Here is a 27,810-nt window from a genome sequence, read left to right as displayed (position 1 = left end):
ATCTTTTCCACCCCCACTCCAACCCTATTCTCTTATTTTGTCATCTTTGCCAATTCGCTTCAGTACAACTTTTGAGGTAAAAAATAATATTAACTGGAAACTAATGTATTAATCATGAAGAATGAGTGGGTCAAAGATACAAAGAATAAATAATATCATTAAAGATAATAACAATAATGAGACATCATACTAACATTTTTTGAATTCAGTCAAAGCTGTTCTTAGGGGAAATTTTACATCTCCAAATCCTCTCATCAATAAAAAAGTAGAGCAGGTCACTGAATTGGCTGTGCAACTAAGATAAACAACCTAAAAAAATTACCCTTCTCAATTAAACACCAAATTAGAAATTATAGATATCAAACAATAGTTTAGCAAAATTGAAAACAAAAACACCATTGAATTAATAAACAACACTAGGAAATGGTCAAAAGAACAACAACCAATAAAATAAATATTTGATTTTTTAAAGGAGAAAACCAAATCACCAGTATAAAAATGCAAAAGGTGAATTGACAACCAATGAAGAAGAGATAAAATCAATTATTAGGAGCTATTTCACTCAATTATATGCCAATAAAAGTAACAATCTAAATAAAATGAATGAATATTTACACAAATGTAAATTATCCACATTAACCAAATAAGAAAGAAAATACTTAAAGAAAGCATTATTAGATAAGTCTGGAGATGTAGGTAGACATCAGATTATGGTGAGCTTTAAATGCTATATTGAAGAATGCCTTTTGCTCTTGAGCAATAAGGCTCCACCAACAATTTTTGAGTGTGGAAGTGAATTGGGGAGTTTTATGCTTTAGGAAAAAAATATTTTTCCCAGTTACATATAAAACAATTTTTAACATTTTTTTTAAATTTTGAGTTCCAAATTATCTTCTTTCCTCTCCACCTTTCTGACTGCGGTGGTAAGCAGTTTGATAGGTTATACATGTGCAATCATACAAAATATATTCCATATTAGTTATGTTGTAAAAGAAAACATAAGAGGGAAAAACAGCATAAAAATAAAGTGAAAAATAGTATGCTTTAATCTGCATTCAGACTCTAGCAGTTCTTTCTCTGTAAGTGGATGGCATTTTTCATCATAAGCCCTTTGGAATTGTCTTGGATCATTTCATTGCTGAGAATATCTAAGTCACTGATATTTGATTATCATGCAATATTGCTGTTACTGTTTACAATATTCTACTGGTTTTGCTCACTTCACTTTCTATCAGTTCATGTAAGTCCAGCTTTTTCTGAAACTATCCTGTTTGTCATTTCTTATTGCACAATAGTATTCCATTGCAGTCATATACCACAACTTATTCAGCCATTACCCAATTGATGGGCATCCCCTCAATTTCCAATTTTTCACCACCACAAAAAGAGTTGCTAGAAATATATGTATATAAACTTTTCAACAGGTCATTTTCCCTTTTCTTTTCATCTCTTTGTGATATAGACCTAGTAGTGATATGGCTGGGTCAAAGGGTATGCACAATTTTCTAGCTCTTTGGGCATAGTTCCAAATTGCTCTCCAGAATGGTTGGTTCACAATTCTACCAACAGTGCACAAGTGTTGTATTTTTCCCATATGCCCCTCCAACATTTATCATTTTCATTTCCTGTCATATTAGCCAATCTGATAGTTATGAGGTGGTATCTCATAATTGTTTTAATTTGCATTTCTTTAATCAATAGTGATTTAGACCATTTTTTCATGAATATAGATAGTTTTGATTTCTTCACATGGAAACTGCCTATTTATATTCTTTGACTATATATCAATTGGGGAATCACTTGTATTATAAATCTGACTCAGTTCCTTATATATTTGAGAAATGAGGCCTTTCTCAAAGACAGTTGCAGTAAAAATGCCAGCTTTCTGCTTTCCTTCTATTCTTAGTTGCATTGGTTTTGCTTGTGCAAAATTTTTAAATTTAATATGATCAAAATTATCCATTTTACATCTTGTAATTTTATCTCTTGTTTGGTCCTAAACTCTTTCCTTTTCCATAGATCTGAAAGTTAAACTATTCTTTGCTCTCTCTTAATTTGTTTATGTTGTCACCCCTTACGTCTAAATCTTGTGCCCACTTTGACCTTATTTTGGTATAAGATTTAAGATGTTGGTTTGTACTTATTTTCTGCCATGCTATTATCCAGTTTTCACAGCAGTTTTTATCAAATAGTGAGTTCTTGTCCCAAAAAGCTTTGATCTTTGCATTTAATAGGAAGCCACTGGGGTTTACTAAGTAGTGGAATGACCAGAACAGACCTGCACTCAAAGCATTTTTCCATTTTCAGCCTGATCAAATTAGATAATGTATATAAGGCACCCCAAAGGGCAAAGCACTACATGAGTGTCAGACATTCCTGTTTTTCTCTTTCATTTTTCCTGTATTCTTTTACCTGTAATATCCACTCCTACCCTGCACCTGTAAATTGTTTGTTCCCTTATGTCCACTACTTTGACTGGAGTAATTGTAGTATTTGCTAGTCAGCTTTTTGCATCCTTGAGCCCTCTTCAGGCTGTTCCATTTCTGGTTATATCATTGCATATATCTGGAACATACTCCCTCCTTACCACAGATTGAATCCTTAAATTTCCTTCAAGGCTTAGCTGAGAGACCACTTTTAATAGAAAACCTTTCCTAATGCCCCTGTTGTTAGTTTTCTATCTCTTTGAATTATGTTGTATCTCTCTGTCCTTCCAGTAAAAAGTAAACTGCCTGGCAGCTAGGATTACTTATCCTTTTGTCTTTATCTTCAAAGCACCCAGCAGAATACCCTGAATATAGAAGTACTTAATAAAAGCTTGTTGAATTGAATTGAGTTCAGTTGATTGAGTGTGCATCACTTATCCAGTGATATAAGTAACACACATCTAAAGTAAATTATTCAGAAAAGCAGACTAGAGACTTCAGTTTTTAGCTTGGTTCACCAAGTGCATGGATACTATGAATAGAGTCACATTTGTGTTTTCTTCAGGTGCATATTAAGTCTTTTTTATCACTTAGAAGGATCATCATCATCACCACGCATGTACCTAATTTATAGCTTCTATACTTCATATTGTATGTTAATACTGTTCACCAGATCTCTGGTCAGTTGCTCATATTTTTTGTTCCAGTGGATATAATCTCCTCAAAGGCAAGGGTTTATTTTTGTTTCTTTCTTTTTTGTTGTTTTTTTCTATCCCTTGAGCCTAGTAGCAGCCCTTATAAATAACATTTGTTTAATAAATGCTTGTTGGATTGGAATGGATCCCAATGTGATGTCACTAATAAAGGGAAAATTTATCTGCTTTAAAAAGATGCCTCCCTCTGTCCCTACTTGTGTTGATTTTTTATAGTAGATTTACAATTAGATTTTTTGAATATTAGTTTAAGTGGCTAGATTTGTTTTAGGTACATCTGAGCTCAAATGCAAAAATTTATTCTTTCTTACACTGAATTCTATACCTAAACATTATATACAGGCTGAGAAGGTGATTCTTGTAGACAAATACTTTCAGTAAGTTACATGCCCACTTTGTACATTATCAACTGTTATGTCATTGCTATAACTCAAGTTTTGTCAAAGTTAACTGCCTCTAAGTTACTGTTAGAGTAAGTATTATTAATTCTGCTGTTTTTAAATTATGCAGCTATTTTCATCCATAAAGTGCTTTGTAAACATATTAACTAATTAAGCTAGGCAACTCTCTGTAAGTTAAACATTGTTTTCCCCTCTGATAGATTAGCTGGGGGGTTAAGTGACTTGCCTAAAGCTAGAGAGGAAGTTGGTGTCAAGGCTAGGAGCAGAGCTCAGGAGTTTCTCCTTCCCACCCTAATTCCCTTGCTCAGTCGAGGAACAATAGTTGTCCTCAGCCTTCTTACAGTACATTTCTACTATCATAAACACTCTCTCCATAACATCTGTTCCTATTCTCTAAGAGAATTTGCCTTGGAAGAATGGATGCATTCTAATACTGTGTCTAGTATTCATTACTGTGAGTGTTCCAATGAAAAATCTTATTCATAAATGGCAAAATGAATGTTCCTAAAACAGAAATGTACATACAAACACTGAATAAAAGATAAGTGCTTTGCAAAGAGGCTTTGGATTTAGGGCTTTAGTCACCTTTTACTCAAGGGATGTCTTTGTTTTGCAAGTTTATGCTCAAAGTTATTTTTCTTCCTAAAGCAAATATACATCAATCCTCAAAAAACCAGCTTTGCCAAGGCTGATCGTTCATTCACTTAGAAACTTGCAGTAGAAACGCCCAATGCAACAGTCTGGGTAGCTGTTTCCTCAGCTTTTACATGCTTTATTTCAAGCTTCATCTTTGGGACATTCACACATCTGAGCTAGATGCTCTGAATGGGGGATTATTGCTATGTCACTGGAGGTAATCATATCCCAAGATGTAGCAAGCAGCATTTGAGGATCCTTTAATTTGATTTGAGTCAGCTAATTCTTAAATTGAATTATGGGATGTTGTTATTAAACATATTCAATTTGAAATGTTATATTAAAGTTAAATAACCCAGTTAGCAGAGGAGTCCTTATTTGAGAGGAAAGGAGAGGTAGTTATTTGCAAAATATTATTATGAGAAGCCATTTTGAGAAGTGTAGATTTTCACCAATTTCTCCAAAAGATGAAAAAGTGGTCACCAATTCTTCCAAATAGATTTCCTAGTTATTTATAAATGAAGAAAGGGCTGTATTGTTAAAAAAATTTTAAAAATTTCCCCACATAATGGAAAAATGAATAAAAATAAGAGCAAATCTAAAGCACTTTAATAAATGATATATAAATTTAAATAAACATGTTATATTAACTTTAATTTATTTGAATTAATCAATCAACAGTGAAATAATTTTTGTAGGTTCAAACTGAAGTCAAAATCTTGTCTTCATCAGGTAAATGATTCATAATTTAGTTTTTTTTTGTTTGGTGGGGTTTATACTACATATCAATAAGTGACTTATATGGATGAATTTATTTGTGCAAGTTATGACATCCTTAATTTTTCACCTATTGATTTTTACTACTTCCTCAGTTTCTAACTTGAAAAGCCTCATCAGGATTTACAGATTCTCAAGGGACCCAGAAAAGAACCATAATAATCTTTGCTCAATAAAACAATACTCATATCTTTAACACATTAATATGGGTGATGGGTTAACTTAACTGATTCAGAAATAATCTAAAATTTTCTTTTTAACTAAAGCCTCTTTAATTCTTTCAAATCTTGAAGCATTCACTGGAACTTGGCAATCATATCTATCACTTCTTCCATATTCTGGGATGTAGTGTTTTGAGGGCATGGTGACTTGAACTCACAAAAGCAGCAAGTTGCTTTCTTACTAACTCCCTACTTGTCTTAGGTTACAGCTTCCTCTTAGCTGTCCTTTCCATTCCAACATATATTCTTTTTGGCAGAGAAAGCAAAAGCAAAATGATAATTGAGTATTTCTGCCTTTTTTCTTGTCTATTTTCATTATCCCACTGACCCTAAGGAGATGTCCTATATCTTCTTTATGGCACCTTATTTTTGTATATATCAAAGCAGCAGAAGCAATAGCTATATTATAACTCTTTCTGCTTTCAAAATTATTAATTATTCACAGTTATTTAGCCCCTTATAGGTTGAAAAAGGTTGCCTCCTGCCTTCCCTCTTTCCTTCCTTCCTTCTTTCCTTCCTTCCTTCCTTCCTTCCTTCCTTCCTTCCTTCCTTCCTTCCTTCCTTCCTTCCTTCTTTCCTTCCTTCTTCCTTCCTTCCTTCCTTCCTTCCTTCCTTCCTTCCTTCCTTCCTTCCTTCCTTCCTTCCTTCCTTCCTTCCTTCCTTCTTTCCTTCCTTCTTTCCTTCCTTCCTTCCTTCCTTCCTTCCTTCCTTCCTTCCTTCCTTCCCTTCCTTCCTTCTTTCCTTCCTTCTTTCCTTCCTTCCTTCTTTCCTTCCTTCCTTCATTCCTTCCTTCATTCCTTCCTTCCTTCATTCCTTCCTTCCTTCTTTCCTTCCTTCCTTCATTCCTTCCTTCATTCATTCCTTCATTCTTTCCTTCCTTCCTTCTTTCCTTCCTTCCTTCTTCTTCCTTCCTTCCTTCCTTCCTTCCTTCCTTCCTTCCTTCCTTCCTTCCTTCCTTCCTTCCTTCTTTTCTTCCTTCCTTCTTTCCTTCCTTCCTTCCTTCCTTCTTTTCTTCCTTCCTTCTTTCCTTCCTTCCTTCCTTCCTTCTTTTCTTCCTTCCTTCTTTCCTTCCTTCCTTCCTTCCTTCCTTCCTTCCTTCCTTCCTTCCTTCCTTCCTTCCTTCCTTCTTTTCTTCCTTCCTTCTTTCCTTCCTTCCTTCTTTCCTTCCTTCCTTCCTTCCTTCCTTCCTTCCTTCCTTCCTTCCTTCTTTCCTTCCTTCCATGAGGCAAATAACTAGAACATCTGGTTATTATATATATTATATATTATGCAACATCTAGTTATTATTATAACATTAACATCTTTGACCAAGTGACAAAATTGAGCTTAGGGTGACTTCTCCAGTATGATGCAACTACTACAGTATTAAAGATGGTTTTAACTACACATACAGAGTTTTTCCCCCAGTTTCTCTGGTAGTCTTTAAATTATGGTAAGTTACCATAAATCCCAATATAGCGTAAAATCCTAAATCCTGTCCTTGAAAAAAAATTTACATAGAGGACTTTGGGAAAGAAATTTTGACTTCTGGTAAATCATGTTTTAGGCAACAATATAGGGAGCAAAGGTTCAGAGTTGTCTCTGCATAAGTATAAGCAGGTAGGGGTTTACACTCTTGTCTGTCAATAGAAAGATATAACAATCAAAGAAGACATTCCTGTAGAGGGAATATTTTTACTCCATGAAGGAGATGGAATTACCAGTCTTACTCTCTCTCTTTACCAGTTATCATGTATGAACCAAGTGCCAAGTACACTCTTGGTTCCTGCCTCACAAGAAAGTCCTACACATTCTTATGGTCTGTAGTAGAATGCTTGAGCTTAGCTGCAAAGGTGACCTACTTCCTTGACTGTAAAATAACTGATGGGGATTTTGAGAGACACATTGAACAGAAACCATGAAGAGGCTTACAGAGACTGAGAATGTGCATACACACATAGTTGTTGATGCCTGGGAGGATGCCAGAGATTCTCAAACTTTTTGATCTCAGGAACTCTTTACACTCTTAAAAATATTGGCTCCCTACCCCCACAGCAAGAGCTTTTATTTTCATGGATTATATATACCAATAGTTAGTATATTAGAAATTAAAACATTGTAATACTATTATGAAAATAATTTTGACATCACAGATCCCAGAAAGGATATAATAGACCTCCAGTGATTCCCAAGATATACTTTGAGAATTGCTACTCTGTGTCTGCTGAATATGTATTAACTGGGCAGTAGCCAGACTTTAAGCCTTAACAAAGGATTTGTTAGTGTCTTTTGTTTTTCAGCAATAGTCATTTGCGGATCCATCCTTGCTTGTTCTGACACCTCTAGCCAGGTAACCTTCTCTTGTAACAAATTAAAAAAGAATTGAACCAAATGAAAATGAGTAAGTCTGCCAGTGGATGCTACGTTTTCCACCATAGTTCCCTATATGAGTAGCTGTTTTTTACATGCACAGAATAAACTGGTATAGCTAGTATTTATTGGAATTTAAGGTTTGCAGAGTATTTAAACATATTAATTCATTTGATCCTTACAACAACCCTGTGAAATAGGTGTTCTTATTATCCTCATTTTACAAATGATAACTAGTGCTAGGAAAGCTTAAATGACTTGCCCAGGGTCAACTGGATTTACTACTTACAGCTAGTATGTATCTGAGGCAACATTTGAACTCAGGTCTTAATGACCCTGACCCTAGCATTCTATCCATGGTGACATCCACTTGCCAATGTATCCACTGAAGGTTTATATAGAAAGCTCCATTTCATTTAAAAGAAAATGAATCACCCACAATTAGTGATATTTTAAAGTGTAAGCATCTACTATCTGCTTGACTAAGTAGGTTCATTCAAATTTTTAACATTGTGTGTTCCAAACAAAAGACTATGTAAGATGGCTCCCCACGCAATTTTAAAGTAATTGCACTTCTACATGTTTTCTTATTCCTTTGACCATTTCAGAGAAGTGTTCTGTGGTTTCACATTTTTATACAGGGATTTTTGTATGGGTTGGGGTAGATGTGTGTCACTTGAAATATTGGTGAAATTCAGAGAAATGGGTTTCATTTACTAACTGAATATGGGTTAACCTAACATCCTTCCCATACTCTGGCAGAGCAATACAGGGACTGTTTGTATGAGTTTCCTTGTAGCTTCTCTACTCACAGTGATTTTGCAGTGATCTGTGTGCACTCCACTTTTCTTCATAACCCACAAATCAATTCCCCCTATCTGTGTTACACACCCCAGTGGCAGAGGCCATTTATTATTCTTTGATGGTCATACTCTTCATGCATAACCAAGAAAGATCACATATGTAGGGAAGAGTGTTTGCAATATGGGTGAGGATGTTTCACAAGGTGATGACATTTTTAAAAATGTACTCTGCCTAGAGACAAGAGGAGGGAGATATAAGCTGCTGGAAGACTTGAGAGTAGAATGTGCAAATAGAGGTTTTTTTTTTTACCTGAAGATATTTCAAGAATAAATTACTTTGTAGAGAGTAAAAACATAAATATAATTCTTTGTGAATCTACATTTGTTTCATGTGCAAATGTAGTTTCTGCAGATGAAACAATAGGTAAAAGAAATGACCCTGCCTGCCTGCATGACACTGCTTCTTTTTTAAACCAATATAATGCTCTGATGTCCCTTTTTCTGTTATTGGCCTTTTAGTTCTATTCTTTTCTTTTGGCCCATCTAAGATCCAATATATATTTCTCTCCTTAAATTTTAACCTGGTTTTTAAAAAATCACTAAAAAGCTTTGAACATTTTTGCTTTCTTTTTTGAATTCCAAAATCTCTGATGATTTGACTTGTTGAAGAATTTTTAATTTTTGTTATTTGAAACATAAAGAAAGAATTGAAATGAATACATTGGGAAAATAAAGAGGTGACATGTCTCTGCAGTTACTACTTTTCAGATGGTCCCAAGATAAACATGTACAAATGTATTGGTACAAATATGGGCATGGTGGTTTGGGGGGGTAGGCAGGGAATCAATATTTTCTGAAGAAAAAAAATGATTTTTATGTGTAAGCATTGCATAGTGGATAGAGAGCTGCCCTCAAAACTAGGAAGATATGGATTCAATTCCCACCTCTGACATATACATATATATATAATATAATATATTATACATCTAATATAATGTATGTATGTTATATATGTGTATTTGTATATTTGTGTGTGTGTAAAAGACAGAGAAAGAGAGAGAGAGAGAGAGAGAGAGAGAGAGAGAGAGAGAGAGAGAGACAGAGACAGAGAGAGAGAGAGAGAGACAGAGAGAGAGAGAGAGAGAGATATTGAAAGAGATCTTTGACAAATCACTTATCATCTCAGTGCTCTAGGCCAGGCGTGTCAAATATATGGCCCCACAAGCTTCCCTGATTGTTTCTGAACCAGATTAAAATATAATTGGGAAATATTTAACAAAATATATAAAAATATAATACAATGTAAGTAATATTAAATTTTAAAACTAAATATGTGGCTTGCTGGCATCCTTATGTATGGCTTAGTGAGCACTGATACCACTGATCTAGGCAGCATTTTAAGACAGTTGGTTGCAGAGACTATATTAACTTATTCTTGAAAAATGAGCTTCTTTATTTTGGAAATTCCCATACCAACAAAAACTTAGGTCTGGACTCTATTCTTCTGTATTTAAACCTTGAAAACATTTTATAACAGAAACTGATGGCAACAACATGACATAATAATAGCTTCTAGACTTAAATATCTGAACTGCTTAGTCCTTCAAGTCAATGGATAGGAGGACAGGAGAGGGACATTTCCAGAGGTTAAAGAAGCTACCGTCTTTTCTGTTTTGGATCATCTGTGATTTTCCAATTTCTTTCAAACAACATAATGCTAAGTCTGCATTTGATTTTCCTCGGCCTTTGAAGAGGCCTAGCAGTGCTGGAATAATTAACTGAAGAGGAGATCATACATAGAATGGAGTACTTCACTTCAGCAGTGTAAGAAATTCTGGGTTTTATTTGACATGATGGTAAATGCTGTTAGCTTTATGGGGACTGTTGTATAAGAGATTTTAGACCTTTGAATGTATTAACGTGTATAAACGAAAGCCTCATGGGTGTCTGTTTCCTGTTTAACCATTACTCATTTGTTTAATTGAAAAACATGTGGACAACAGCTATGGCATCTGACTTCCAGGAAGATACTGCTATACACCTTTGGGAAAGAGTAGCCACAACCCAGATGGAGCCAATGATGGCATAGCCTGTGCCTAGTTCAGCGCCATCCAATCAGAATTAAAAGAGTGACTCAATGACTTCAACTAGTTTTGACTGATCTTTGTGCTTGGTGTTTTTTGCTTATCTCCTTCTAGCAGGAAAATTTAAGTCCTTCAAGGCAAGAGCTGTTTTCTATTTATCTCTGTATCTCCAACACCTAACATGGTTCCTGTAACATAGGAAGTTTTAAAAACGTTTCTTTCCTGACTGGAAGCATGCAAGGACATGGATGCTAAGTTAAAAGCTGTTGTTTTTTTTAGTACTGAAGGCTTTCTGTTACTGAGAGATCTTCCTCTTTGTGCTCAGCTGCTACCTGAGTTCATGATGGTTGCTGGTTTAAAGGGGCCAGGGGAAGAATAATCCCTTTGAGTTATTCAGTCTTTTGATGTAAGTTTGTAAACTATATCTAAACTATTTTAGTTCCTCTGTACACAAGAGGCCTGGTTTATTTATTGGTAAGTCTCTTAATCCTTCTATGTATCAATTATCCCACCAGTAATGTATTGGGGATAATTCTCTGCTCTTTCATTTTTTTTGTCCTGTCCTTCTATAAAGAGGGTGTTTATTTGGCATGGGTACGTTATGAAGTACTTTTATCTACATAAGTAAAGGATTATTTAAAAATGATTAAATAACAAATGAGATAACATTATTTTTATTAAAAATAATAGTTTATGAAATCTATTTAGAAGTGAAATAATTTTGTAATAACAAAATAATTAAATGAATATAATTTTCCAAACATGTTGACTGAAAGAAACAGCTAAGAAACAATCCTGAAACTGAACACTGTGTAATTATAATGTTCAAGCCTGATCCCATAGAAGTGTCCCTACCTTCTCTATAAAGGTAGGGAACTATTAATGTGTAACATTGCGTACAGTTATATTTTGTGGATGTATTAGTAGGTATTGGTAAAGTAGCTATCCCCCACTTTCTTTTAAAAATGATTTGTTAGGTAGGGTAGGGGAAAGGGAAAATGTCCAGAACAAAGGTAATAAAAAACAACAAAAAACAAGGATATCTATTCCTTAAAACATCCACATCCCCCCCTCCATTTCCATAGCTACTGTTTGCTTCTATGTTATGTCCAGAAGTTTCCTGATGTTGTTTCTTTGTACATTTTCAGTTCCTCTTCCGTTTCCCAATTGACACAAGCCAGAAGATTCTTCAAACAAGTCTACTTTCTACAGGCGGTAATATTGACTGAGCTTCAAGTAGCACAGTGGCAAACCCAGAGCTTCTGGTGTATTATCTTGCTGCTAGTTTTCATCTGGTTTGTGAGGCTGTACCTGCATTACTGTAGCCAGTGGCTTTTTCTCCAGCTCATCTCAATTCCTGTTACAAAGTGAGTACTTTCACCAGAAAGTCAAATGAGAGTATTTTCATCTCGTTAGGTAAAATTATAATATGTAAAGAGCTCCTGTCTTCCATTTGAGATAAGATCCTAAAAGTATAAGTGACTTGAGGAGGCAAAAATGTTCTTATGTAGCAACAAAAATTTCTTCTTATAGCCCTATCCCCATTTTGTAGCCATTTCATATGAAGACATATCTGGTGTCCATATTGATTTAAAATTTAGTGCTCTGAAGAAAATATGTTCTAATATTTGAGCAGGAACCCAAAAAGAAATTGAGCAATACTTTTTCATCTTATCTTTTTTTATTTTTACCAGAGTGACTTAAGCATAAGTATTTTACAAGTAATATAAGTCTGATTTATCACCTCTACTAAGAGGAGCAAAGATTGCTTCTTCTGCAAAGTGATTGAATTCAAAGAATTACCTAACCCATGCACAGACAGCTTTCTGGGCCATTATCCTTTGGAAAAAAAGATGACATTTTAAAGGTTATCTCTCCATAAAAATGATTCTACAGACAGTATAGATTGACAAAGAGATAGATATCAATACAAGCAAAATTCATTTTCCCAAATGTAGATGGTACAGATACAAATAAGTATGTGTGTATATTTTCAATTAAGGGAGCTGCAAACAACTTTAAGTCTTTATATAAAATAATGTCTCTTGCTATTGATATATTTTTCTTTAAGGAAAACCATATATGCCTGCATCTAAAATATAACACATTCACATTTTAATTATACAACATAATTGTATGTTAAGAGATATTTTACATGGTGATTTTGAGAAAAGATGGGACATCTAGAAGAAGAAAAAATATTTACATATAGGTCTAGCTGGTCACTAGATACCTGGGCAGATTAGGCTCCTAAACCTTATCCTATCTGGACTAAAGCAATGGAGTAGTCCTATATAGAAAGTTGTATCAGTGATATAGCTTTTGCTGACCTTGAGACATGGAGTCACATTAGACTCACTCTCTAGTTGTTTGGCATGTACTTGTATCCTAGTGCACCTTGGAAACACAGATGAAGGTTCATGAAAGAGCTTTAATGAAATTTATTACAGACATTCTTCCTTGGTTGCCTTTCTAGACTTGAAGGTACACTAAAAGAACATATCAACATACACAGGAGCAAAATTCTTAGGGACATCATGTCCATGCTGATTTACTGAAGTAGAAGCTACTCTTAGCTCTGTCTCTCTCCCTCCTCCTATTAATTTGTTCTGCATCTACAGAATTATGAAGACTGGCCTGCATAAACAGTGAACACTGTGTTACTCTATCCACTTAAATATGATAGTTAAGTGGAGTTTAAAAGTAACCAGAAATTCTAGGACACACTCCCAGCACATCAGCTAGACTTACTCCCTTTCTGTTCTCTCAGTTCAGGTCATTGTCTTCCCTTCACTCTTATTCCATCATCATCATCATCAGCAGCAGCAGCAGCAGCATCATCGTAAGCATCATCATTATCATCAAATGTATGGCCCTCACTCTAAGGCAGATATAGAAATATCATCACATATTCCCCCCAAAGAAGGAAGAGGCTTGATAGACGTTCTTAGAGAACACATTAAGATATCAAAACCCCATAGAATTATTTTTGGAACAAGCAGGCATCACTTCGTTGAACAGTAGTCTGGGCTGAAAGTAGGTATATGCCATTGGATTTGTTTAAATGTAACTTTTATCTATGGAAGCTGTGAAATGGCTCAAATCCAAGAATGGAATCAAAAAGCCCTTACATGGGTGACATCAGAATGAATTCTCTCAAAAATATGTAACAAAAGAGCACAGAAGACATGACAGTTATGCTCGTTTGTTTGTATAAAAAGAGGGGTTTATGACAATAATTCAGGTTTAGGGCATCACTACCAGAAATTATGGAAGGGTTATCCTTAAAAAGAAATGTAGATTGATTGTGCAAGGAAATGGTAGAAACCGTATAACATATTGCTTTAGGCTGAAAAAAAAATTAGTTGCCTATTGAATGCCTAGCATAGCATGACCTGCTGTGGCTATTTATAGAAAAGAAGCTCTCTGTATTTCATGGACTGATATATGGTAAATCTCTGACCTGAAATATCCTTGAGAATTCAATATTAATAAAATTTATTCAAACTAGACCATTGCTACAGCTGAAACTGTTGCCCGCAATTACTTGGACATGTGATTGATCTTTAAGACCTTAAGAATAGCATTTTAGTAGTTGTTACCATGCCAAATACCTTTAATTTCCATCTTCCTTGAAATGACAGTCTTCAAAATACAGAGACAAGGCAGAGGAGATCAAAATGAAATGAAAAATGATAATAAAATATTATCCATGTCATCTTGTATGTAAATTGTGTTGAGTATATTTTCAGTGAGACTATGGAAAATGAACTTATATACTAATACTTTTACGTAACTACCAAAAACACCAATTTCATGCAGTAGTCCAAAGAATATTAAATATAAAAAAACAATATCAGGATAGTAATTTGTCCCAAAAATAACTGATTTTTCAAACTTTGTTGAACAGATAAGATGATGATAATAATGATAATAAAGACAAGTTAAAAGACTAGTGGATCAGCAAGTTAGAGTCATACAGAAATAAACAGGCATTATTAAAGATGCACACCATTAAATTTGTGGAATGCAACAAAAATAATTTACTTCTGGATAGAATATATAAATTGGCTAAGGTTCAAGGTATTAAAAGGCCCTTCTTGGAAAACATACACATGAACTTAGCCAACGAGGTTTTGTGAAATAAATTCCAAACATATTGTTGAGTCATGAAAATTTATTTATGGAAATAGGTTTATTATGTGACTTAGAACAAGGTCATTGCTACCAGAAATTACAGACTGGTTATTCCTAAGTAGCCCAGACTTAATGAACAAGGCAGATTATTCAAAGAAATGGTAGAAACTCAGCAAAACATCATGGTAGCCAAAAAATTGCACCTACCAAATATCTAGCAAGACAAGCTATAGACTACAGTAATAAAACAGAATCTTGATCTTTATACAACAAACACAGATAGGCATCAAAATCTCATTGAGAGACCAACACAAAAAATATAGAACTGGACTATTATCATAGACAACATTCTTACTGACAATTGTTCTAACAAAATCCATAAAAAATTAAAGAACAAATTTTAGAAATAACTATTGCCATGATAAATACTCATTATTCCCTAGTTGTATAGAATGAAAGGCTTTTAAAATATTGACAGCCTAAGAAATCAATATCATGTGGGAATAGAATAAGATACATGGTTGCCATCATGTGTGCTACTGGAATTGTCACAGAGATTTTAAGTGAGCCTAAAGAAGACAAGCTTACATCTCAGTACATTTATAAAATTACCAAAAGCAGTTACTTTATCTACCTGTGCAATAGTCTGTAGAACATTAAATACAAGGGAACAGTAGTATGATAGCAACTTGTTGCAAGGCTGTTTCTAGCAGAATTCCATTTAAAAAGGATAAAAAGAATGAAAGGAACAATAGTGGTCATCATTGCTAACATTTATACGAAGCTTTTGAGTTCAAAAAATGCTTTCTAAACATCATCTTATTTGATCCTTTGTCAAAGGGCACATTCCTTGCTTTGTCTTTTCTCATGGCATTTTAGGATGATGATGTTTGGAAATCATATTTTGATTTCACAGCCTAGCTGTATAACCTAATTATAGAGGGAGAAATGTGCTATGGCATATTTCAACTGGTCTATAAATGGCTAATATTAGTTATTATAAACCATGGACCTCAGAAGTGGGATTTAGGTAAATCAATAAAACTTAACTGACATAAATAAAAGATACTTGAATCATGACTGATCATGAACATTAGGCATTTTTGAGCACCTTTTGTATACAGGGTACTTTGATGGGGATGTGACTACGCAGAGTTCAAAGAGGTACAACATGATAGATTAGTTTCTTGAAGTCCTTATAATCTTGAGGAGACAGAAAAGTACAAAAACAAATACAATATAAGCTAACACAAATACAAGTACTACAGGACACCATAGTACATGACACTGAAGGCTGGGACAGTCAGGTAAAACATTTTGTAACTTTCTTGAGTTAGAAGAATTGAACAGATAGGAACAGAGAAAAAGGGGAGAAGACTCTAGGGGAGGGGAAATAAAGGATTTGAAAAAAGATATCTTCAAGAATGACAAGGCTATAGAAGACATGACTATAGAACCCCAAAAAGAAGCCCAGCGAGCTCTTTTTGCTTTTTCTTTGCACACAGAAGGCACTAAGTAAATGCTTCTTGGATACACAAATGAATGATCTTACTCGTAGAATCTCCTAATGGCCTATCACATAAGCACAGAAGTGTGACACATTTTAGTTTCATAGCAAGGACCCATGTTCAGTCAAGATTTTTGCAGTGATACCTGGAATCAAAGTGAAGCCGTAATTAAAGTAATTAAATATATTTAATTATTTTTTCTTTCACCAGCATGCCACTTTAATAATGCATGTTGGTGTAGAGGTGATCTTGAAGGTTTAGGTAATGGATCTCCGACTCTGGAAGGGTCAGATGAACTAGAAAAATTTCAAGTACTGGAAAAGGAACCAAATGTGATTCTTTTGCTGGATGATATCTTTTATTTTTTAATGTAGACTTATTTGATGGTATCCTTTATTTTGCTTATTTTTCACTGAACCTTGTTTATAATGTCTTATCACCTACTTATACTATGCACCAAACCACTCCATTGCCATCTTGGTGGCATTCATTTTTAATTCTCAGAGACTGTAGTGTTCCATGACTTTCAGTCATACGTCATTACTAATAATATATTGTATTTAAAAGAGTGTTTTAAGGAGGAAATGGAGTCATTCAAGGACCTTTATAATTTACCAAAGGGCATCCACTCTATTCTCTTTTTCCTGTCTATTTCTGCCTAGCTGATTGTCCACTTATAATTTTTCTCCAGCATACATGCATGCACACATGCACATATCCATATAGATAGATGACATAAATGGATGAGAAATAGATACACACAAACTCACATATATAGAGATGTATGTGCATGTCTACACACAATAAACTGCTGGATAAGCTCTACAAGAGACATTCTTTAGCCACTTGGTTTTTCTTGTGTGGATGTTTGACAATCTATTTTCTGTGGTTATGGATCTCATACAGAAAACTGAAATATTTCAGGACTAAGAAGGGGGAAGCAACTAGAATATTCCAAGTATATGTAGAGGAAATTTATTTTGAAATCTGAAGGTATAAAGGCATGAAAAAATCTTGACATATTAATGTAAAAAAAGATATTGACAAAATATCAATAATTTATGACCTAGTTTCCCATCTATATAAAATCTCCTCATCAAGAAAACATATTATGTCATGTACATTCTGCACATGAGGCCCTATACTAGGTACTAAAAACCATAAAAACATGTAACAATTGTTCCTGCTCTCCAATTGATTATAATTTATATAATCTAGTTGAATAGATAAGAAGAAAGAGGAGAGGATGATGAAGACAATTTTTTATTCAACAAGAATTTATTAAATATCTATTACATGCCAGACATTTTTATAGTATCTGGGAATACAAAGAAGAAAGAGGAAAATGAAATAAAGAGATGGAGGATTACCAATGTAGCACAGATGAGCACGGGCCACGGCACTTTAAACCAGGGTCACAAAATCTTAGACTCACAAAACTTTAGTTCTAGAATGAGCTTTAGAGATTATTTTGATCCAGTGACTTAATTTTAAAGCTGAGGAATATGAAGGTTCAGAGGATCATAATAATTTACTCAAGGTCACATAGGTTGTTATGGGGCAAAACTTAAAACAGCTTTTAGGTATGTGACTTTAAGGTAGTTAATAATGACTCATAATTCTGCTTCCTTCTGCCTTCAGTCCTGATTTATGTAAAAGGAAATATTGTTCAAGGAAGAGGAGAGATGTGATAGGATTTTGTTTTGCATTTGCGATTTTGTACTTAATAGGCACTGAAAAAATTGTTGAATAACTAATGAATTTTACTATCAAAAGCTTTATGTTTGGTACTCATATTGTTTCAAATACAGAAGGAGATTGAGCTTAACTCATGGGTTTTCAAATCATGATCCCGATTGTGCGGTAATGGTGGGCGAACTAAATATGTGTTAACTCTGTCTCTTCCATACTTGTTCCAATTCCAGATGATAGGTTAGTTTTCAAGGAGCTATTAAAAGTAGTGTAGAAAAGCTCCATCATTGTGAAACCTCTTGGGGAAAATGGTTTCAATGGTCACTAAAAGTCACTTCCAGCAGCACTGTGTTGATACTGTGGCAACCCTAGCCATTCAGTCCTCTATCTGTGGTTTGCACACAAGTATTGACACACCAATCAACTATTCAGCATTTCTCTTTAAGTGAGATCTGTTTCTCATGCTGGTCCAGAAAAGGTGGCCATAGGAGCAAAATACCAGCTGTAGAATACTATTAACAGTCAATAACAGTTGTTCTAGAGCAGAACTGGCAGTACCTTTTGACAAAAATCACCCTCTTCACTAAGGGAGGACAAAACAGCCAGCTTGTTAGAAGCAGAGACAAAGGAGGGAGTAAAATGAAGACTCACTTAGTAGATAGCTGATTGATCAGAGGAATATTAATGCACACAAACAGGCTCATCTGTGAAGTGGCATTACAAGGGTTTGCGATTCAGATGGCAGAACTGGGGGAGGGAGATATGTCATTTAGTTTGACCTCTCATCACAAGAGGGGACTGATGCCTTGGGGCAGTGACTTTTTGAATTACTGGGGTTTGGTCCTGGCTCAGCACCAGCACTGGTGTTATTTCAAGTTGTCCCTTTTAGATCAGCTAAGCAATATGAGGTTATTTGTTGCTGGCGTGCATCCCATAGAGTATTTAAAGAGAAATTTAGCTGGAGGACATATGTTAAAAAAAGGCTACCTACCCTAAAACTATCCAGGAAATAATAATTTTCTTTCTGTTTCCCACTTCAAAAAGAACTGTTTGGGTTTTTTTTTCCATAAGATGGTCTAGTCAAAAATCCATTTACTGAGTTTTATATGGACTCTTTTTAATTGCATGGCTGAATAATAATGTTGCCTGCAGCACTTTCTTATTTTAATGAATTGTCTTCTTACCTGAATGACCAAGTTTCTAAGTAAGAAAGTAATCTTTCCACTGTGACATTTCCCACTTGTGACACCTAAAGAAAAACCTGATGTGGTTTTCTAAGAAAAAATGAGTTAAAATAAAAGTGAGAAATCTTTTGGCTATGGAACCTAGTCTCTTAAATCCATCCATTTGGCTGCTGAACAAATATTCCCCAGGTAATATATGCATACACGTGGGTGTTTATGGGTGCATATATACATTTATATTCACATAGATACATATGTACACAATATACACAAAGACACATATACATTTGTGTGTATATATATATGTGTGTATATATATATATGTATATATATGTGTGTGTGTGTGTGTGTGTGTGTGTGTGTGTATGTATGTATATATGTATGTATATGTACTCCCCAGGGCAGTGAAGAAATCTCTGGGCTTATATTGTAGAAGAGATTCCTATTCAGCTATAGTTAATTAGGCTAGTTGTCAAATGACAGTCCATCACCTGGTTAAATACTCATAGCCTTTCCAGATTGGTATGACCTATCTTGGGCTCACTAGAATAGTCTTTGGGTGTCTGTGATCCTCTTCAATCTGCCATGAGGCCTTGGCCCAATGGAAGAAGTGCTAGGCCTTGAATCAGAGCATCTATGTTTGAATATTGACTCTGTCACATATTACCTGTGTGACCTTTGACAAGACATTCCATTTCTTGTGTACTAATACCCTCATCTGTAAGGCGAGAGGGTCATTTTAGATGGCCCATAAAGCACCTTTCACTGCTAGATCTATGACTCTAAGAAATGTAATTTAAAAAAAAGCTGTTAGGTCAGCAATCATAATTCAAATTTTCCCATATTATGTTGTTGATTGCAAGAGAACTTAAATCATAAAGAATCTTATACCTGGTAACTTTTCTTAATATGATAATCAGTACCTGTGTGTTTTGGATTAGATGAAGTCTAAGTTCCCTTCTAGGTCTAAATTATCTCCTTGTCATATACTATAGAACCTTCTACTATAAACCTGGTTGTTAGAGTAAGGTGGTGGGAGGGAGAGAACATAAGTAGTTTTGACTCCTTATTGGAGTCAAAATATTCCATGACCTGCATCTCCAAGAGGACAGTTGAGGGGAGATACCTATACTCCTTCAAAGTGCTCCTAGGTGAAACATAGCATGTTACAGTTAGAAGAAATTTCAAAGACTATCTAGTTAGAGGCCAACTGGGAAACCCAAGGTCATACAGTTAATAAAAAAAGAGTTAATACTCAACCCGATGTTTTTTCTTTTCACAATACTGAACCTCATGACACATCAGTAGGCAATATCGGCTTGCTGGCAAACATCTTCATACTGCTTCCTTCCATTCATCTATTTTGGTTCCTTCCATATATGGTTCATCTATATTTCATCTCTATGCAATAGACATATCTGTCCATTCCACCCTCTCTCCAAACTCTATAGATCTTCCCAATTATAAAGAATCAATTACTATTCTCATATATGTGGCTTTGTGGCTTTACAGTTTTACTGTTTAGAACTAGGGACTCCTCAGCTCTGAGATGACAGTGCTATATGAATCACACCATCATAGAATATTAGCACTGGATGGGGTGGTGGTGGCTTAGAAATCAGCACCATGGACAGAAGAAAGAACACACACACACACACACACACACACACACCACATTTATACTAGAAAAGTAAAGAGGAATAACTCTCGATAATTCAGCATACATTCCTCTAAATATTCATAAGGTCTTTGTAACTATAGGAAATTCTCTAATATGCTCTCGATGTGGGGCAGCTAGGTGGTACAATGGATAGAATAACTGGGCAGGAGTCAGAAAGACTTGAGTTCAAAGCCAGTCTTGGACACTTACTAGCTTGTGACCTTGAACAAGTCACTTAATCTTAACCTTATTTTCCTCAGTTTCCTCCTCTGTAAAATGATCTGGAGAAGGAAATGGCAAGCCACTCCAGTATCTTTGCCAAGACAACACCAAAAGGAGTCATGAAGAGTTGGACATTACTGAAAATGAGTAAACTATACAAAACTCTAGCTATCTTCTCTCCTAGTAATGCATTTCTGTATTCCCAACCTATTAATGTATTTCCTTCCTTCCTTGAGTTTACACAGTTAGACTTTCCTTCTTGGTCTTACTAGATAGCTTTCTTGGCTAAGGGTTTACAATCATGGTTCTACAAAAAGAAAAATGGCTTAATGTAGGGGCTTGTTGAGAACCGTATTTAATGTGGTCTATGGACATATTTCAGAGGGTCTGTGACTGGTTGGGGAAAAATGTATATTTTCACTTACTTTCGGTTTCTTTTGTAGTCCTGTGTATTTTATTTTATGCATTTAAATATTATTTTGAGGAGTCCATAGAATTCTTGGACTACCAAAGGGATACATTATACAGAACTAATTAAGAACTCCTGGCTTAGGAGATGTGTTTTCAGTGTTCCAGGATAGAAAAGGGCCTTGGTTGTCTAATGTTATCAGTGCCTAGAACTGTGGTTTGTAACTTGAAATCCATGACCATAGGTAGGTAGGTAGGTAGGTAGGTAGACAGATAGATAGATAGATAGATAGATAGATAGATAGATAGATAGATAGACAGACAGGAAAAGAAAAACTTTGAAAGGTATTTATAGTTATAATCCAGACTAGCTAGTGTCCTTACAGAGGTGAATAGTGGTAATACCGAGGAGTGCTAAACTTATTTTGAAATCTTATTCAAGGCAACAAAAAAACCATATCCCAAATACACTCATTTACAAAAATACCTCATGTGGTATTCCTGTGATGTAGTTTTTCTTTCCTAACAATTTATACAATGAGCTGTTAACAAGCATTACTAAACACACAAGACTTCAAAATGTTTACTACATTTGGCAATTGGTATATATGTCTTTCATGTCACATGTGTGGTTGTTTTATTTATCTCTAGATTCTGCTTCTATCCTCACACTGTTGAACTTTGCTACCCAAGTTCTTTACTTCAAACAGGAGAAGAATTGTCCATGGTCCTAGTGGGACCACTAGCCCTGAATGCTTTAATACTTCTTTTGGCTATGATCAGATGGGGCTGTCAGCAACTGTTTTCCTCATCCCCGGCTTTCCTGTCAAAGTTAATCATTGCTTTGGGACTATGGACAGTACTGGACCCCTTGGCAGTGTTTGTAGTGGATGTTATCCTGGGGGTAAGTCACATAAGTAATCTGGATATGAGTCCTTGACATAGAAATCAGCTTTATTCCATGATTTGGTTGATGGCATGAAATTTCACCCCTGATCAATTCAGTTGCTTAAGAAAAAAAATAAAGTATTAAATCTTACCCTATAACAAGCGGTGATATCATTTGATATGATAAACCAAACTGTTTTTTTCCTGCTTTTGATAAAAGAATGCTTACAAAAGTATAAATGAGGAAAAGACAGTCTTTTAATGAGGATTTTTTTCTGTTTTCCAAATTACCGTAATGAAGCTTTGCTTCCTAAGTAATAACATTTGTATTCATTTCCTACATAAAGGAATAGAAATAAGTTAAACTATACAGTACACATCCTCTTTGGTTAATGCTGTTTGAATGAGCTAAATTACTTAATGATTAAAAATATTATTAAAGGAACATTTTGAAAAGTATCTATAATAGTACTTGAGGTTTAATTATTTTAGCTGTGTATTTTGGCACAGTTCATTGAGAAATGGTCACTGAGTGATAAACACCTGATACATGGAGGCTGTATGACCCTTAGCAAGTCCCTCAACCTCTCAGTGCCTCTAGATAGAGGAAATTTCCTAAATTTCTCTACATCAGTAAAATCAGAGGTCCAATGAAAAAATGTGATAAATTTTTGTTGAATGATTGACTTTTGGAAAATATCAGATTGGAAGGCTGAGGATAAAGCATTAAACTCCTCCCAAAGCTTTCCTTTTTGGAGGGCTGGACCTGGACTCTAGCTAAATCTCCACTTTCTATCTGCGGCTGTTTGCAGACCTCTGAAAAAATACACACAGTAACAAAATAATTAAAATAAAACACCCGATAATAGGTTTTCATTAACTAGGAGTTGAGTGGCACCCACAAGGAAAAAATAAAAACAAGGCTGTTTGGATATGCTTAGTTTTCTTTTTAAATTATTTTTTTCAATTAAGAAGCATTTATTCTCTCTTCATCTTTCTGCCCAAAATGGGATAGGGGAACCCCTTGTAATAAATACACATAATCAAGCCAAAAAAGATAATTTCCATATTGGTCATGCCAAAGCAGTGCTGACTACAAAGAATGAGTATGTCTGGATATTTTTAAACCAATTCAATCTGTTATATACCCTAAGTAAATAATAAGAACTCTTTGGAAATTCCAGAGTAGAATGTTGACAAACTATTCACTCCAGAATACTCCAAAATATTTGCTTTATATTTTGATACTCACAAGTATCAAAATCAATTTTATATAATTTTTAGAGAATGAACATTTTTATTATTTAATGAATGAAAATATAATTAAATCAAAATTACATATTTACATAATCAAAAATACCTTCAATTTGAAAGCACTTTAATGACTTTGAAGGATGTTTCTATTCTTTGTTTTATTTTTTCAATTCAATAAACATTATTAACCACCTACTATATGCCAGGCACACAGGGAGGTACCTGGAGCCACATGTTCTTTGAAGTTCATACCAATTAGAAGAAGAGCTGCACTTGAAAAGTGGAGAGTCGGCTGGAGAGTCTAGGTCAGCCCACTAGAAAGGAAAGCTTTGGGAGGAATTGTGTTCCACCCTCTGCCCTCCAATCTGATATTTTCCAAAATCAATCAATCAGTAAGATTTTATCATATGATTATTGTGGTCTAGGCCTTGTACCTGTGAGCAAAAAGAACAGGTGTTATTATTCACATTTCATACCTGAAGTAGTAACAGCAGAGAAGTTAAGAGAATTGCCCAAAGATATAATACAAATCAAAGAGGCTTTCAAACCACATCTCTCTGGGCCTGATCTCATTGTCACCTCACCAGTGATTTGATATTTGCCTACATTCAGCTTTTTCTCATTCTGTATTTTCTTGACCTTTCTGCAGCATTTAATTCTTCCTTACTTTTGTGATTTTTCTGGTCCTTTCTCAGTCTTTTTCTTAAATAATCCAAAGAGCATGTGTTAAACAATGCATTGTACAAATACTATATACTAAGTGCTGGGGATACAAAGGCAAAATGAAAAATAGTTCTTGTCCTCAAGGAAGGTATATTCTAAATTCTCTTCACTGGGACATCTTCATTATTCTCCCAATGAAAAGTGGTGGTATTCCCTCACAATTATATCCTGGAACCTTTCCTTTTCTTTTAAACTTTCTACCTTGATCCTATCATGCATAGTATGAATGAATCTGTTTAAAAAATATCCAGACATACTCATTATTTGTAGTCAGCACTGCTTTGGCATGACCAATATGGAAATTTTCTTTTTTGGCTTGATTATGTGTATTTATTACCAGGGGTTCCCCTATCCCATTTTGGGCAGAAAGATGAAGAGAGAATAAATGCTTCTTAATTGAAAAAAAATAATTTAACAAGAAAACACTAAGCATATCCAATGCAACAAATAGATCATCAAGAAGATAAAATGCTTCTAATCTTTTTTTGTAATTGTTCTTTTAAATTGCTGTTCTCTGCATTGCTGTTTCTACTTACATAAGAACTCATGAAAAGATGGGTAGTTACAAAATTCACGTTCCTTTGAAAACATGGAGTTGTTCTTCCTTTTATTGGAGGTTGCTGCTACTTGCACAACCAGTCCTTTTTAATGCCTGTGTTTCTTAGACTTTTTGGTCTCCTGGAAGATTTTTGCTCAGAATCAAAGCATTCTCTACTGCTATCTGTCAGGCTGGCCTAGGTGAGACTATTGTTTTCCAGGATTTCATGGCAATATATCAATATTTAAAACTGTGCATCAGAGCCAACCCATGGCAGACAGAGTCTGGGCATACTCTGAGATTCACATGATCTTCTGAGAAAATTCCTAAATTGGTAGAATGTATTATAGTTCCTTTTTTCCTAGGTGAATTGGCCATTGACCAATGAAAAACCAGAATGGAAAGCAATGTAGTTTATGACCCTTTCACCTCAATCAAAGGATCAAATGATCATAGACTGAAAACTGAAGGGGACCTTAGAAGCCATCAAGTTCACTTCCCTCAATTTACAAATGAGGAAAGTAAGAAGGACAGAGACTGTGACTTGTTTGGGGTCATGCAATTAGCAAGTGTTTGAGGTGGGATTTTAACCCAGATCTTTCTGATGTTAACACTGTCCCTGATTTTCATAGTTTCCAAATAAGTCAAATACCTTGCATATCAAGGTTTCCAGGGCAAAGGATCTTTTTTTTAACCACTGTAGATAATTATTGCCAGAGCATTATTCTAAGGAATTCTTATTAGTAATAGAGAGGCCATTTGAAAACAAAAATGACATGATATGGTTATTGCTATTCAGTCAGGCATTTCTGCTAACTACTATTATCTGGAAGGATGAGGACCACCCCAGACTACCTCACTTCTGTGGATCACATGGATAGCATGTAGGAAAACAAAGCCCTATTAGTACAAAGTATAGTTGTATACTCTCCCCAATCTCTAAGTTCTTAGACCCTGCCAATTATCCTCATTTGATTATGTCTGGATTGAGCTTGAGCCAGCTGGATTCAGTCCACATTCCTACCTCTTTCATACTCTATGCTAGCAGGGAGATTGTGTTGTCAAGGTTTGTTGAGCAGGAGATGTAGAGTGGAGTGCTGTTTGCTTTCTGGTAGAATCATGTCCCATGGCATCTCATGATTTCTCCCAGAGGCCCAATGCACATATTGAACAGGAGGGGTGATGGTACTGAGCCCAGTGGTACTCCACATGTGAAGTCATTTGGGGAGGATGAGCAGCTGCCCATTGTAATCTTCTGAGATCTCTTCATAAAGGATGACTGCAAGCCATCCTGGAACTACTTCAGTTATTCCAATTCAGTCCCTTAGGCAGATTAATAATGTTCTAATAGTAAATTGTATCAGAGGCAGCCGAACAAAATAAATACTATAAATTGTCTCTGGATCTTCTACTGATACCTACAGGGAAGTGGCCTAGAATGTGACCATCTTAATAATTGTACGTGTCTGTCACTTGACTAGGGTTGATTCAAGACTCCAAAAGTGAGTAGAGCATCTTATCTTTACTTTCTAACTTGAAAATAGATATTAAAGACTATTTCAAACTAACAAAATGAGAGTGCTTCAAAGGATCTAGACCCTGCTACTTTGAATTTAATTTGTATGGCTAAAAAGCAGTGTTTAGAATGTCCTCAGAGCTTCTGATCACTGCAAAATCCTTGTATCTTCTTTGTTTGGTCTATGTTATCAGGACCACAATATGTTTTTGAAGCTTGCCTATATTTTCTGTTCCTGCTCCATTTTTTGTAATTTATTTAACTCTGTATTTAACTATATCATAGAAATATGGCAGGAAGAATCATTTGAGTACAATGTGTTACTAAGTGGCTATTGATAGTCATTTCAAAAATTTGTTCATTTCTCACTTTGCTGGTCCAGTGATTGGTAGTATATTCCTCCAGATAGCTTAGCAGTCCCATAATTTGTAACTCTTTTCAACTTGATCTCTATTTTTCATTTTTAAAAGTAGAGGGGATATTTGATATTGAAAGTTTTAATCACATCACTCATTTGTTCAAAACAAATTCAACCAGCATCTATAAAGGACTTTCTCTGTGCACTGCATTGCCCTAGCTTCTGGAGAAGGCAAAAACAAGTCAGGTACATCCTTTATCCCCAAAAGCTTAGAGTATAAATGATGTAAGAAAAATTAAGACTAAAGTACGGGAAAAGATAATGGTCATTCACTCAGTAGATAAATATTATTCATTTCAGTAGACTGTGCTTCTTGAGGACTGGAACTGTTTTTATTTTTGTCATTTTATTGAGTGTCTGTGTGTCAGGAACTGCTCTAATAATCAGGGATACAAAGAAAAGGAAAAGACAATCCCTGCCCTGAAAGACTTCATAGTATAAGGTGAGGAGGGAGAATAACATGCAACCAACTACGTACAAATAAACTACATGCAGAATAAATTGGAAATAATCAACAGAAACATGGCATTAGCATTAAGGGGGACTGGAAAAGCCTTCTTGTATAAGGTTGGATTTTACCTGGGACTTGTAGGAATTCAAGGAAGGTAGAGAGGAGGATTGAGAGCATTTAAGGTGTAGGTTCAATCCTGTGAAAATGCCCACAGTCGGGAGATGGAGTATCTTGTTCAAGAAACAGAGGTAATAGGTCAATGTCACTGGATCACAGAGTATGTAGCGGGGGAGGGTTGTAAGGTGTAAGAAGAGTGAAAAGTTTTGTGGAGTAGGTTATGAAGAGCTTTGAATGCCAAACAGAAAGCTTTGTATTTGCATTTGGAGGTGATAGGAAGCCCTGGTGTGTGTGTGTGTGTGTGTGTGTGTGTGTGTGTGTGTGGGTGTCTGTGTCTGTGTCTGTGTGTGTTTATGTAAGACATGGTCAAATGTGCTTTATGTAGAACATTTTGAGGGCTGAATGTAGGATAGAGTAGAGTAGGGAGAGGTTATTTTTCGCAAAGCTATTGTAAACAGCAGACTATTACAGTAGTCCAGGTATGAGGTGATGACGGCCTGTACCAGAGCAGTGGCAGTGGCAGAAGAGAGAAGAGTATATATATAAGAAATGTGGTGAAGGTAGAATTGAAAGGATTTGGAAACAGATTGGATATGAGGGGGTGAGATAGAGTTAGGATTTGAAGATGATCCCCAGTATGTAAATCAGGGTAACTGGGAGGATGGTGGTATCCTAAATGTTAAT

The sequence above is a fragment of the Trichosurus vulpecula genome, chromosome 1 (assembly GCF_011100635.1).
Source record: "Trichosurus vulpecula isolate mTriVul1 chromosome 1, mTriVul1.pri, whole genome shotgun sequence".
In the NCBI taxonomy this organism is placed as follows: Eukaryota; Metazoa; Chordata; class Mammalia; order Diprotodontia; family Phalangeridae; genus Trichosurus; species Trichosurus vulpecula.
The sequence above is the reverse complement of the archived record's forward strand: the minus strand, read 5'-3'. Positions refer to the sequence as shown.